Source organism: Cetorhinus maximus, chromosome 13 (genome assembly GCF_964194155.1).
Source record: "Cetorhinus maximus chromosome 13, sCetMax3.hap1.1, whole genome shotgun sequence".
Classification (NCBI taxonomy): domain Eukaryota; kingdom Metazoa; phylum Chordata; class Chondrichthyes; order Lamniformes; family Cetorhinidae; genus Cetorhinus; species Cetorhinus maximus.
Window position 1 is genome coordinate 21,267,690 of NC_135891.1, and position 15,270 is coordinate 21,282,959.

General features: G+C 52.9%; 1 protein-coding gene across 2 annotated transcripts in view; it reads right to left on the reverse strand.

The window, feature by feature from the left end:
• LOC144688479 (phosphatidate phosphatase LPIN2-like) overlaps nucleotides 1-14,133 on the reverse strand; it is a 97,472-nt gene extending 83,339 nt beyond the window's left edge. The window contains exon 1 of one of the 2 annotated variants that reach the window (XM_078555080.1): nucleotides 13,913-14,133. The gene's annotated coding sequence lies outside the window, so the exon portion shown is untranslated. The remainder of the gene's footprint in view (nucleotides 1-13,912) is intronic. The other variant, XM_078555081.1, reaches the window with a different exon arrangement.
• Between the last annotated feature and the right edge of the window lie 1,137 nt (nucleotides 14,134-15,270).

Consider the following 15,270-nt stretch of genomic DNA (forward strand, 5'->3'; position numbering starts at 1 on the left):
TGCCCCGGGGGTCCTCAACATAGACTCCGGACCCCTTGAAGTCTCATGGTATCAGGTCAAACATGGGTGAGGAAACCTCCTGATTGCCACGTACCACCCAACCCCTTGCCCTCAGCTGATGAATCAGTGTTCCTCCTTGCTGAACATCATTTGGAGGAAGCACTGAGGGTGGCAAGGGCACAGAATGTACTCTGGGTGGGGGACTTCAATGTCCATCACCAAGAGCGGCTCAGTAGTACCACTACAGGCAGAGCTGGCCAAATCCTAAATGGCATAGCTACTAGATTGCGTCTGCAGCAGGTGGTGAGGGAACAAACAAGAGGGAAAAACAAACTTGACCTCATCCTCACCAACCAGCCTGCCACAGATGCATCTGCCTATGACAGTATCGGTAAGATCAACCAGTACACAGTCCTCTTGAAAACAAAGTTCCGTCTTCACACTGAGGATATCCTCTATCATACTGTGTGGCACTACAACCATGCTAAATGGGATAGATTTCAAACAGATCTAGCAACTCAAGACTGGGAACCCATGAGGTGCTGTGGGCCATCAGCAGCAGAATTGTACTCAAACACAATCTGCAACCTCACGTCCCAGCAAATCCCCCATTCTATCATTACCACCAAGCCAAGGGATCATCCTGGTTCAATGACGAGTGCAGGAGGGAATGCCAGGAGCAGCACCAGGCATACCTAAAAATGAGGCGTCAACCTGGCAAAGCTACAACACAGGACTAATTGCATTCCAAACAGCATAAGCAGCAAGTGATAGAAAGAGCTAAGTAATTGCACAACCAACAAATCAGATCTAAGCTCTGCAGTCCTGCCACATCCAGTCATAAATGGTGGTGGACAATTAAACAACTGGAGGAGGAGGCTCCACAAATATCCTCATCCTCAATGATGGGGAAGCCCAGCACATCAGTGCAAAAGATAAGGCTGAAGCATTTGCAACAATCTTCAGCCAGAAGTGTTGAGTGGATGATCCATCTTGACCTACTCCGGAGGTCCTTAGTCTCTCAGATGCCAGGCTTCAGCCAATTTGATTCACTCCATGTGATATCAAAAACGGCTGAAGGCACTGGATACTGCAAAGGCTATGGGCCCTGACAATATTCTAGCAATTGTACTGAGGACTTGAGCTCCAGAACTTACCGCGCCACTAGCTAAGCTGTTCCAGTACAGCTACAATACTGACATCTTCCCAGCAATGTGGAAAATTGCCCAGGTATGTCCTGTACACAAAAAGCAGGACAAATCCAACCCAGCTCATGAATGCACAATGTTCAGCAGCACTCATAACTCCTCAGATACTGAAGTAGTCCACGTCCAAATGCAGCAAGACCCTGGACAATATCCAGGCTTGGGCTGACAAGTGGCAAGTAACATTCACACCACACAAGTGCCAGGCAATAACCATCCCCAAAAAGAGAGAATCTAACCTTCGCCACTTGATGTTCAATGGTACATCATCACTGATTCTCCCACAATCAGCACCCTGGCATTCATTACTATTGACCAGCAATTGAACTGGATTAGCCATATAAATACTGTGGCTACAAGAGCAGTTCACAGGCTAGGAGTCATGTGGCAAGTAACTCACCTCCTGACTCCCAAAACCTGTCCATCGTCTACAATGCACAAGTCAGGAGTGTGATGGAATACTCGCCACTTGCCTGGATGAATGCAGCTCCAACAACACTCAAGAAGCTTGACACCATCCAGGACAAAGCAGCCTGCTTATTGGCACCCCATCCACAAACATTTACTCTCTCCACCACTGATGCGCAGTGGCAGAAGTGTGTACCATCTACAATAATATAAAAGCAAAATACTGCGGATGCTGGAAATCTGAAATAAAAACAGAAAATGCTGCAAAAACTCAGCAGTCTGGCAGCATCTGTGGAGAGAGAAACGGAGTTAATGTTTCGAGTCCATATGATTCTTCTTCAGAGCCAAAGAGAAGTAGAAATATGATGGATTTTATACTGTTGAAGAGGGGATGGAGCAAAATAAAAGGTCAGGGTTAGGTGGGAGCTAAGGAGAAATTTGACAAAGGTGTCATGGACACAGGACAAAGGGAATGTTAATGGTAGTGTTAAATACGGAAGAATGCTAACAGTGGCATTGATGTGAGATAGCAGAATTGGTTAATAGCACAACAAGGGTCAGTGCTATGTGAAAGCCAAAGTTAAAAACAAGTGACAGGTGGCCCTGTTGGGTGGGGGAAATGGGGGTTGGGGGAAAAGGATTTAAAAAATAGATTTTAACAATCAATCAATTTTTTTAAAATTTGGATTAAAAAAGGGATAAAGATGGAGCAGAGAGCTCATGATCAGAAGTTCCTAAACTCAATGTTAAGTCTGGAAGGCTGTAAAGTGCCTAATCGGAAGATGAGGTGCTGTTACTTCAGTTTGCGTTGGGCTTCACTGGAACATCGCAGCAGGCTAAGGATGGACATGAGAGCAATATGGTGAGTTGAAATGGCAAGTGATAGGAACGTAGCATCTACAAGATGCACTGTAGGAACTCACTAAGCCTCCTTAGAAAGCAGCTTCCAAACCCACAACCACTACCATCTAAAGGACAAGGGCAGCAGACACATGGGAACACCACCACCTGGAAGTTCCCTTCCAAGCCCTCACCATCCTGACTTGGAAATATATTGCCATTCCTTCACTATCGCTGGGTCAAAATCCCAGAACTCCCTCCCTAACAACACTGTGGGTATACCTACACCACATGGAGTGCAGTGGTTTAAGGCAGCAGTGAAATTAGGGATGGGCAACAAATGCTGGTCTAGCCAACGATGCCCACATCCTATCAACGAATGAAGAAAAAATGGTATGATCCTGATCCTAAGTCCTTTATTATGATCCTACTATTCTACAAAACTGTCGCAAATACACAATACAAACTCATCCTCCAAGCTGTCTTTGCCACTTTGATTTGTGCAATCTAAGAAGATTAATATCTCCCATGATTATTACAGTACCTTTCTTACAAGCCCCATTCTTTCTGGATTTATACCCTGTCCTACAATGTAGCTTATAAACCACCCCCATTAGTGACTTCTTTCCTTTGCTATTTCTTATCTCCAAGCTGATTCTATATTTTGATCCTCCAAATCAAGATCATTTCTCACTACTGTACCTTTATTAACAGATTTACTCCACCTTCTTCTCCTTTTTTCCTGTCTTTCCTATCCTTGAATTTAGTTCCAGCCATGGTCACTTTGCAATCATGTCCCTGTAATGGACATTATATCATACTAATTTATTTCTATTTGTGCTATCATGTGCTAGCATACAAATACTGCATGCATTCAGGTGAAGAGCCTGTAATTCTGTCTTTTTATCATTTCTCCATACTCTGCAGGAAGAAATTGTCTAATGGTGAATCCAAGGTTTGCTGCAAACATTTAACTATTTTTAGCTTTTAAAAAAAATTATTACTTTTTCACTGAGTACATGCATAAAGAAAAAAAAGTTGGGTGCCTCCTATGCTCTTTCATTTCCCAAATGAAAGGAGGGCATTTGGTGTAACCCTGGGTCAGGCTAGCAGGTTTGTCTCAAGGAGGCAGGTCTCTGTGCTATTTGATTGCCAGTGACCCCTCATCCCACTCTTTCATCTTCCTAGCACAGATTGGAGGTCTTCACAGTGAACTTGTGCTCTTCCAAACGACTTGGAGCAGTGCACCGTCTGGGAGGAGACCATCACCTCCGCTTACCTGGGCTTTTGTCTGCAGAAGCAAGGCAATCTGCTGACTGATGGCAGTTTCCTGAGAGTATTAGGTACACTGTTGGAAATGGACTTGTGCAGACTGCAGGAATGGTTGGGGGTGGTAATCAACTGCTCCAGCCTGCAGACCTAAATTCACCAACCACAGGCCCCACGAGATCCCTGTGCCTCCAGGTTCATTTTGCCAGACAAGGAACAGAACAATGTTCACCCTCTCTACACTCAGAGGACTCTGGTCCCTGCCACCCTTGATTAGTGCAAAGGAGCTAGATGGGGCCTGCGAGGCTGGTCAGTTCCAGAGCCATATCATGTAAGGCAGGAGACTTCACAGATTTAGTCAAGAAATTCACAGAGTTTACACGTTTTTAAAAAATATTAACTCTTGATATCATAGAATCAGATAATCCACACGCCATTTAAAATTCTATTAATGATAGATATATTTTACACTTTATATAAGTGCATGCAGAAATAACAATCGCCTGAACTGCAAATTCAGACTAAAGCTTGCATTCATAAAGTCTGGAAAGATAAACATTTGAGGGGACTTCACAAATAGAAGATGGCAAGAAAAGGGAGAGATAAGTGGCCAAAATAGATGAGAAGCTTTTTTTTTAAAAAGAGATAAGATGAGCATACAGACGTTAGGAGGGAGAGTGGAGCCAAGGCCACCAAGGGTCCACCATTGATGAGGTAAAGAAGGGAGATATAAAAATATCCAAATCAGAGGACTGAAGGTTGCCATGGAATGTAATAGAAGACTTGGAAGTCATTGTAGAGATACATGTGGCAAGCCCATGAAGAAATTAAAGAATGAGCAGCTTAAAATTAAATATGCTGTGGGACAGAAACCAGTGCAGATTCATTAAGGGGAAGGGCAAATGGGACTTAGTGCAGATTGACACAGGCTACTGTATTTTGGGCAAATGCGAGTATGTGGAGGAAGGGAGGGCATTAGAATAATTGAGTGCTGAGGTAACAAAGAATGGATGGCAGTTTCAGTGGCAGGGGAGCAGCAATGTTGCAGAGGTGGAAATAGTGGGTTAGGATATGGGATTTAAAATTCAGCTCAGTATCAAACTGAATATCAATGATTCAGGCAATATATAGCTGGGAGGGGATTGAAATCAGTGTTTGGAGAAATAGGGGTTAATAGGAGACAGCCAGCACAGACTTGTTAAAGCCAAGCCATGCCCGACTAACCTGACTGAATTCTTTGATGAATTAACGGAAAAGAGGAATGAAGATTGCAATCGATATACATATAAATTTTCAAAAGGCATTTGATAAAGTACCACGTAACATACTTACTTGTAAAGTAGAACCACTTGGAATTAAAGGAATGGTGGAACTTCAGTACAAAATTGGCTAAGGAATAGGAGCCAGACAGTGGCAGTGAATGGATGTTTATGACCTGGACTTGGATATGGCCTCCTTCTGTGCTGCAAATTTCCTATTCTAAGGGCATGGGGTTTATAGCTGCCACTTTCAATTTTATTTGGTCCCACAGCATGGCATATTGTGATAGCAGACAACGACAGAGTATTCCCATAGTCAAACTATTGGCTACAATTCAAAAAGCTGTCTAACGAGGACATATCGTGAGGGATGGGGTAGGGTGAGCAAGTTAACTAAGCACCTGGACCCCTCCCTCTGGATTCTTACCTTCTCTTGATCTTTTCATTGAGAACTGTCGGCGTGACATTAGCTGTCTCAATTTCTCTGCTCCTCTCACCCATTCTAATCTGTCTCTCTCTGAACTCACTGCACTCCGTTCTCTCAGGTCCAACCCCAACATTGTCATCAAACCCGCTGACAAGGGTGGTACTGTTGTTGTCTGGCGCATTGACCTCTACCTCGCGGAGGCTGAGCGTCAACTCGCAGACACTTCCTCCTACCTCTCCCTGGACCATGACCCCACCACAGAACATCAAGCCATTGTTTCCAGGACTGTCACTGACCTCATCTCCTCTGGAGATCTTCCTCCCACAGCTTCCAACTTGATAGTCGCCCAACATCGGACGGCCCGCTTCGACCTCCTACCCAAAATCCACAAACAGAACTGTCCTGGCAGACCGATCGTGTCAGCCTGTTCCTGCCCCACGGAACTCATTTCTCGTTATCTTGACTCCCTTCTCTCTCCCCTTGTCCAGTCCCTTCCCACCTACATCCGTGATTCCTCTGACACCTTACGTCACATCAACAATTTCCAGTTCCCTGGCCCCAACCGCTTCCTCTTCACCATGGATGTCCAATCCCTCTACACCTCCATCCCCCACCAGGATGGTCTGAGGGCCCTTAGCTTCTTCCTTGAACAGAGGCCCCAACAATCCCCATCCACCACTACTCTCCTCCGTCTGGCTGAACTTGTTCTCACACTGAACAATTTCTCCTTTAACTCCTCTCACTTCCTCCAAATAAAAGGTGTGGCTATGGGTACCCGCATGGGCCCCAGCTATGCCTGTCTCTTTATGGGGTATGTGGAACATTCCTTGTTCCAGTCCTACTCCGGCCCCCTCCCACAACTCTTTCTCCGGTACATCGATGATTACTTCGGTGCTGCTTCATGCTCTCGTCGGGACCTGGAAAAATTTATTAATTTTGCTTCCAATCTCCACCCCTCCATCATTTTCACATGGTCCATCTCTGACACTTCTCTTCCCTTCCTTGACCTCTCTGTCTCAATTTCTAATGATAGACTGTCCACCAATATCCATTACAAGCCTACCGACTCCCACAGCTACCTCGACTACAGCCCCTCACACCCCGCTTCCTGTAAGGACTCCATCCCATTCTCTCAGTTCTTTCGCCTCCGTCGCATCTGTTCTGATGACACTACCTTCAAAAACAGCTCCTCTGACATGTCCTCCTTCTTCCTTAACCGAGGTTTTCCATCCACGGTCGTTGACAGGGCCCTCAACCGTGTCCGGCCCATATCCCGCGCATCCTCCCTCACGCCTTCTCCTCCTTCCCAGAAACATGATAGGGTCCCCCTTGTCCTCACTTATCACCCCACCAGCCTCCGCATTCAAAGGATCATCCTCCGCCATTTCCGCCAACTCCAGCATGATGCCACCACCAAACACATCTTCCCTTCACCCCCCCGACGGCATTCCGTAGGGATCGTTCCCTCCAGGACACCCTGGTCCACTCCTCCATCACCCCCTACTCCTCAACCCCCACCTATGGCACCTCCCCATGCCCACGCAGAAGATGCAACACCTGCCCCTTCACTTCCTCTCTCCTTCCAAGGGCCCAAACACTCCTTTCAAGTGAAGCAGCATTTCACTTGCATTTCCCCTAACTTAGTCTACTGCATTCGTTGCTCCCAATGCGGTCTCCTCTACATTGGAGAGACCAAGCGCAAACTGGGCGACCGCTTTGCAGAACACCTGCGGTCTGTCCGCAAGAAAGACCCAAACCTCCCTGTCGTTTGCCATTTTAACACTCCACCCTGTTCTCTTGCCCACATGTCTGTCCTTGGCTTGCTGCATTGTTCCAGTGAAGCCCAATGCAAACTGGAGGAACAGCACCTCATCTTCCGACTAGGCACTTTACAGCCTTCCGGGCTGAATATTGAATTCAACAACTTTAGATCTTAAACTCCCCATCCCCCCATCCCCACCCCGTTTCTCCCCCCTCCCTTTTTTTTCAATAATTTATATAGATTCTTCTTTTCCCACCTATTTCCATTATTTTTAAATCTAAAACTAAAACTTTGTTAGTCTTTCCACCCCACCCCCACTAGAGCTGTACCTTGAGTGTCCTGTCTTCCATTCTTAATTAGCACTTTTCTTAGACAATATCATCACCTTCAACACCTCTTTGATCCTTTTGTCTGTGACATCTTTTGATTATCTGCTCCTATCACTGCTTGCTTATCTCCACAATCACCACACCCTCAACTTCTCTCTCCCCCTGCCCCCCCACCTTAAACCAGCTTATATTTCACCTTTCTCCTAACTATGCTTCAGTTCTGCCGAAGGGTCATGAAGACTCGAAATGTTATCTGATTTCTTCTCCACCGATGCTACCAGACCTGCTGAGTTTTTCCAGGTAATTCTGTTTTTGTTTTGGATTTCCAGCATCCGCAGTAGCTTTTAGCTTTTTGTTTTTAACTAAGGTATTGTTCACCCAACTGTGGAGTGCTCAAAAATTTGACCTTACATTTCAATGTTTAATTTATTGAGCAACATGATAATTTGAATTATCAAAATCATCATTCCAAGTGTTATGTGCTTATGCTTGAACAAGGTCAAAAGTCACATTAAGAGAGAGTAATGCTATTAAGCCATTGTTTAAGTTGCATACATGTATTATAACTTGTACATTTTTGTATAGTGCTTGAGCATTAAAGAAGTTAAAATATTAAACCGGTACACTGTTTAGGTCTGGAACGGGTATGCAATAAGAAAGTTTGGCAACCACTGATCTATGGGAAGCACCACAGGAACTCACCAACTTCATCAACGCCTTCCCCTCCTGTGGCCTTTAGCACCATGAGCCAGAACAATCTGATTAACACCATGATCAGCAAATTCCTCTCCAAGTCACACCCTATTTAGACACATTTCACTCTTCTTTCATTGTCACTGGGTCACTTCCCTGGAATTCCCTACCTAACACTATTGTGACAGCATCATTACCTGCAGTTCAAAGGAGGCCCAAGCTATGCGTAAATACATTGCCAAATTCACCCACACCCTGCTATCAAAAACATCAAACATGGCCATCATGATGTCACGGTCCCAGAAAAGTCACTTCCATCTTAAAAATTTCCATTCCACTTGTGCCACTAGTTGTTCATTATCAGTTATCAGCATCCAGACCACAAATGTCATAAACATCACACTGAAAATACCAAGTCACTAGCACTAATATCATGATCTGGACACCATGACTGCTCAAATCAATCCTTCAGACTCCAGGGGACCAAGTGCCCACTCCACCAGCTGCCTGGCACAACAGCTCAGAACATGAGACCAGGAATTCAGCACTCTTGGTAAATATTTTAGAACATTTATGATCAAAGGGAACCCCTCTTTCCCTCCTTCACACTCCCCTGCTCCCCTTTTACCCTCCCCCTTGCTCCCTCCCTCTTTCCCCTTACCAATCTCCTTCCCATTCCACATTTATCCTTCCCCTACTTCTTCAACCCCCCTTCTTCCCACTACCTCCAAACCCTATTCCCATGCCCCCTGCTCCATCTCCTCCCCAATGCCCCTTTCCTCCATACCCCGCCCCCTTTCCCCCTCCACCTTACCTCCAACCCCCTCTCCCCTAACTGCTTTCCCCCTTCTGCCTGCTCCCTTCCAATGTCCCTTTCTCACCTTCCTCACCCCATCCCACCTCACTCTTGCTCCCTCTTCACCCCCTCCAACTACCCCTTTCGCCTGCTCCTCCCACCCACTTTGCCCCTTCACCTCCTACCTCCTCCCTTCACTGCCGTTCTCTTACCCCCCGTCTCCCTGCCCTGCCGGTACCCCATCCCCTTATCCCTCTCCCCCTCCCCTTACCCCACCACCCTCCACCCTACCCCCCTCTATGTCCCTTACCACCAATCCCCATATTACCCCCACCCCTCCCTTACTGACCCTCCTCTTTCCTCTAGCCCTACAACTCCCTTTACCCCATCCCACTCCCTTATCCCCTCCCCCTCCATTAACCATCTCCCCTTACTCCAGCCCGTCCCTTACCCTGACCATGTAACCATGCTTCCATTGGCCCCTTCCCCTTTCTCCCATCTCCGTTACACGCTCCCATACAACCTTCCACCACACTCCTTTCACCCCATTCCAACGCCCTCTATTACCGCCCCTCCCCTTCCCTCTCCACCCCCTTACCTTTACTCCCAAATCCACCCTTCCTTATGACTCTTCCCACCCTCTTACCCTTCCTCACAAATTTGCCCTTCCTTATGCCCCTCCCCTACCCAACCTTCCTCAGCCCCCTCCCCCTTCCTCAGGCACACCTCTCCTCTTACCCCTCGCTTAACCCTAACCCTCCATCCTCCCCTTACCCATTTCCCATCACCTTCTCCCACTCCCCAACCATTCCCCTCTACCCCCACAACTCCACCCATTCCCACCCCACTCCTCTCCCCTCACCCCTCACCATTTCCCCATCTCCCATCCCCCCCGACCCCTCTCCCCAAACCATTTCCCTGTCCACCCAACCCTGTCCCATCGCCCCAAACCATTTCCCCGTCCCCTCTCCCCTCGCCCCAAACCATTTCCCCGTCCCCTCTCCCCTCGCCCCAAACCATTTCCCCGTCCCCTCTCCCCTCGCCCCAAACCATTTCCCCATCCCCCCACCCCTCTCCCCTCGCCCCAAACCATTTCCCCGCCCCCCACCCCTCTCCCCTCGCCCCAAACCATTTCCCCACCCCCCCACCCCTCGCCAAGCCATTTCCCCATCCCCCCCACCCCTCTCGCCAAACCTTTTCCTCATTCCCCCACACTTCTCGCCAAATCTTTTCCTCATCCCCCCCGCCCTCCCCTCTCCCCAGTTCCCCCCCGCCCTCCCCTCTCCCCAGTTCCCCCCCGCCCTCCCCTCTCCCCAGCTCCCCCCCCCGACCTCCCCTCTCCCCATTTCCCCCCCCCGACCTCCCCTCTCCCCATTTCCCCCCCCCGACCTCCCCTTCTCCCCATTTCCCCCCCCCGACCTCCCCTTCTCCCCATTTCCCCCCCCCGACCTCCCCTCTCCCCATTTCCCCCCCCCGACCTCCCCTCTCCCCATTTCAGCCCCCCCCGCCCTCCCCATTTCAGTGCCCCCCCCACCATTCCAGACCCCCCCCACCATTTCAGCCCCCCCCCCGCCCTCCCCATTTCAGCGCCCCCCGCCCCCCGCCCTCCCCATTTCAGCCCCCGCCCGCCCGCCCCATTTCACCCCCCCACCCGCCCTCCCCATTTCAGCCCCCCCACCCGCCCTCCCCATTTCACCCCCCGACCCGCCCTCCCCTCTCCCACCCCACTCCCCATTCCACCCCCCCGCCCTCCCCTCTCCCACCCCACTCCCCATTCCCGCCCCACCCCATTTCCTCCCCCGCCCCACCCCATTTCCTCCCCCGCCCCACCCCATTTCCTCCCCCGCCCCACCCCATTTCCTCCCCCGCCCCACCCCATTTCCTCCCCCGCCCCACCCCATTTCCTCCCCCGCCCCACCCCATTTCCTCCCCCGCCCCACCCCATTTCCTCCCCCGCCCCACCCCATTTCCTCCCCCGCCCCACCCCATTTCCTCCCCCGCCCCACCCCATTTCCTCCCCCGCCCCACCCCATTTCCTCCCCCGCCCCACCCCATTTCCTCCCCCGCCCCACCCCATTTCCTCCCCCGCCCCACCCCATTTCCTCCCCCGCCCCACCCCATTTCCTCCCCCGCCCCACCCCATTTCCTCCCCCGCCCCACCCCATTTCCTCCCCCGCCCCACCCCATTTCCTCCCCCGCCTCACCCCATTTCCTCCCCCGCCCCCGCCTCACCCATTTCCTCCCTCGCCCCCACTCCTCCCTCTCCACTTGCCCGCCCCCACACCCAGCTGCCCCCATGCCCGCCCCCCACTCCCCATGCCACTCCCCATGCCCGCCCCCCACTCCCCATGCCCACCCCCCACTCCCCATGCCCGCCCCCCACTCCCCATGCCCGCTCCCAACCGCTCCCCCACTCCCCATACCCGCCCCCCCACTCCCCATGCCCGCCCCCCACTCCCCATGCCTGCCCCCCACTCCCCATGCCTGCCCCCATGCCCGCCCCCCACTCCCCATGCCCGCCCCCAACCGCTCCCCACTCCCCATGCCCGCCCCCAACCGCTCCCCACTCCCCATGCCCGCCCCCAACCGCTCCCCACTCCCCATGCCCGCCCCCAACCGCTCCCCACTCCCCATGCCCGCCCCCAACCGCTCCCCACTCCCCATGCCCGCCCCCAACCGCTCCCCACTCCCCATGCCCGCCCCCAACCACTCCCCACTCCCCATGCCCGCCCCCCATTCCCCATGCCTGCCCCCATGCCTGCCCCCATGCCCACCCCCATTCCCCATGCCCGCCCCCCCACTCCCCATGCCCGCCCCCAACCGCCCCCCCCACTCCCCATGCCCGCCCCCAACCGCCCCCCCCACTCCCCATGCCCACCCCCAACCGCTCCCCCACTCCCCATGCCCACCCCCACTCCCCATGCCCGCCCCCCCACTGCCCCCACTCCTCATGCCCGCCCCCCCCACTGCCCCCCACTCCCCATGCCCGCCCCACTGTCCCCACTCCCCATGCCCGCCCCACTGTCCCCACTCCCCATGCCCGCCCCCAACGCCCCTCACCCCCTTGCCCACCCCCAACTCCCCCTACTCCCCATGCCCGCCCCCAGCTCCCCCCTCTCCCCATGCCCACCCCCAGCACCCCCCCTCTCCCCATGCCCGCCCCCAGCACCCCCCCCCTCTCCCCATGCCCGCCCCCAGCACCCCCCCTCTCCCCATGCCCGCCCCCAGCACCCCCCCTCTCCCCATGCCCGCCCTCAGCTCCCCCCTCTCCCCATTACCGCCCCCAGCTCCCCCCTCTCCCCATTTCCGCCCCCAGCTCCCCCCTCTCCCCATTTCCGCCCCCAGCTCCCCCCTCTCCCCATTTCCGCCCCCAGCTCCCCCCTCTCCCCATTTCAGCCCCCAGCTCCCCCCTCTCCCCATTTCCGCCCCCAGCTCCCCCCTCTCCCCATTTCCGCCCCCAGCTCCCCCCGCTCCCCATTTCCGCCCCCAGCTCCCCCCGCTCCCCATTTCCGCCCCCAGCTCCCCCCGCTCCCCATTTCCGCCCCCCAGCTCCCCCCGCTCCCCATTTCCGCCCCCCAGCTCCCCCCGCCCCCCCAGCTCCCCCCGCTCCCCATTCCACCCCCCAGCTCCCCCCTCTCCCCATTTCCCTCCCCAGCTCCCCCCTCTCCTTGATCCCCCCCCAGCTCCCCCCTCTCCTTGATCCCCCCCCCACCCTCACCTCTCATTTCCCCCTCTCCACATTTCCCCCTCTCCACATTTCCCTCCCCAGTCCCCCCAGCCTCCCTCTCCCCATTCCCACCCCCGTTCCTCCCTCCCCACCTCCTTTATTCCCCCCCCTCACCCCACCATTTATTCCCCCCGCCTCACCCCACCATTTATTCCCCCCGCCTCACCCCATTTATTCCCCCCGCCTCACCCCACCATTTATTCCCCCCCCTCACCCCACCATTTATTTCCCCCCCCTCACCCCACCATTTATTCCCCCCCCTCACCCCACCATTTATTCCCCCCCCTCACCCCACCATTTATTCCCCCCCCTCACCCCACCATTTATTCCCCCCCTCACCCCACCATTTATCCCCCCCCCCTCACCCCACCATTTATTCCCCCCGCCTCACCCCACCATTTATTCCCCCCCCCTCACCCCACCATTTATTCCCCCCCCCTCACCCCACCATTTATTCCCCCCCCTCACCCCACCATTTATTCCCCCCCTCACCCCACCATTTATTCCCCCCCCTCACCCCACCATTTATTCCCCCCCCTCACCCCACCATTTATTCCCCCCCCCCACCCCACCATTTATTCCCCCCCCCTCACCCCACCATTTATTCCCCCCCCTCACCCCACCATTTATTCCCCCCCCTCACCCCACCATTTATTCCCCCCCCTCACCCCACCATTTATTCCCCCCCCTCACCCCACCATTTATTTCCCCCCCCTCACCCCACCATTTATTCCCCCCCCTCACCCCACCATTTATTCCCCCCCCTCACCCCACCATTTATTCCCCCCCCTCACCCCACCATTTATTCCCTCCCCCTCACCCCACCATTTATTTCCCCCCCCTCACCCCACCATTTATTACCCCCCCTCACCCCACCATTTATTACCCCCCCCTCACCCCACCATTTATTACCCCCCCTCACCCCACCATTTATTACCCCCCCTCACCCCACCATTTATTACCCCCCCTCACCCCACCATTTATTACCCCCCCTCACCCCACCATTTATTACCCCCCCCCCTCACCCCACCATTTATTACCCCCCCCTCACCCCACCATTTAACACCCCACCATTTCCCTTCACACTCTTTCCCCCCCCACCTGTTCCCTGTTCTCCGTTCTCTGGCTGGCTCCCATGTTGTACTTTGCTTATTGACATTTTGGGGACAAGGCACAAAGTTGCTGCATCGCACTTACCACCCAAGAAACGACAGCTCGGCCAAAGTTCCCTCAGCCGCGCCGCAACTGGGGAGAGAAGGCTTTTCCCCGGGTGTGAGTGAGACTGTCCACGGGAACTGCGACCCGTGACTAGGACAACTTGAACCCACAGTCCGGTTACTGGGGGAGGGGGGTGGAATCCGAGCTCAACACAACCTCTTGAAGAGGGACAGGCTGGCACTCAGCACGCATGCGTGAGCGGCGCCAGCACGCGCGGCGACGTCATTACGTTCGTTCGGCGTCACGCCCCTCCGATGTATCAATCATGGGTAAAAAGCGGGGAATTCCTTACCGCAGAAAGTTATGGTCAGCAAGGGGAAATAAAATTAAGTCTTGCATTTATGTAACACTTCTCAACGACCACCGGACGTCCCCAAAGCGCTTTGCAGCCAATTAATTTTTTTTTTTGTAAAAATATACTTTATTCATAAAATATCTTCAATCACATTCCACACCATTTCAAAAACAACATTACAAGGGTACAATCCAGGTTAAACTTTTACAAAATGTATCACCAGGTGCATCAGTACAAACAATATTACAATCATTTACAGCCTTTCATTTTGATCTGTACAGCCCGAGGGGCTCTAAACAGTTCCCAGTCTCTCGGTGCGCTGTGGTAGAAAGGTCTTAGACAGCGACCCTTCCCCATTGCGCCTTTGCGGCAGCTGCCCCAAGCTTTAGTGCGTCCCTCAGCACGTAGTCCTGGACTTTGGATTGTGCCAGTCCGCAACAATCGGTCGGGGACAACTCTTTGTGCTGGAAGACCAACAAGTTTCGGGCAGACCAAAGCGCGTCTTTCACCGAGTTGATGATCCTCCAGCTGCAGTTGATGTTTGTCTCGGTGTGTGTCCCTGGGAACAGCCCGTAGAGCACAGAGTCCTGTGTCACAGAGCTGCTCAGGATGAACCTCGACAGCAACCACTGCATCTCTCTCCAGACTTTCTTTGCAAAGGCACAATCCACAAGGAGGTGAACAACGGTCTCTTCCCCACCACAGCCACCTCGAGGGCAACGTGCAGAGGGGGTGAGCCTCCTGGCGTGTAGGAAGGATCTGACGGGGAGGGCCTTTCTCACCACCAGCCAAGCTACGTCTTGGTGCTTTGCAGCCAATTAATTACTTTTGAACTGTACTGTAAGGAAGTATGCACCCGAGTTCCAAACCCTTGCTTCACACTAGTTTATCTTCCATCTCACCAGAAACCTCTTAGTCAAGCTCACCTCATTCATGAGACTCACCTCCTGCTCCCTTGGCCTTATAGCAGACTGGTTAGCACCCAACTTTCCTTCTTAGTTCCCATTTTAGCCAATATTGTAAATTGTACTCGTATTTTCAG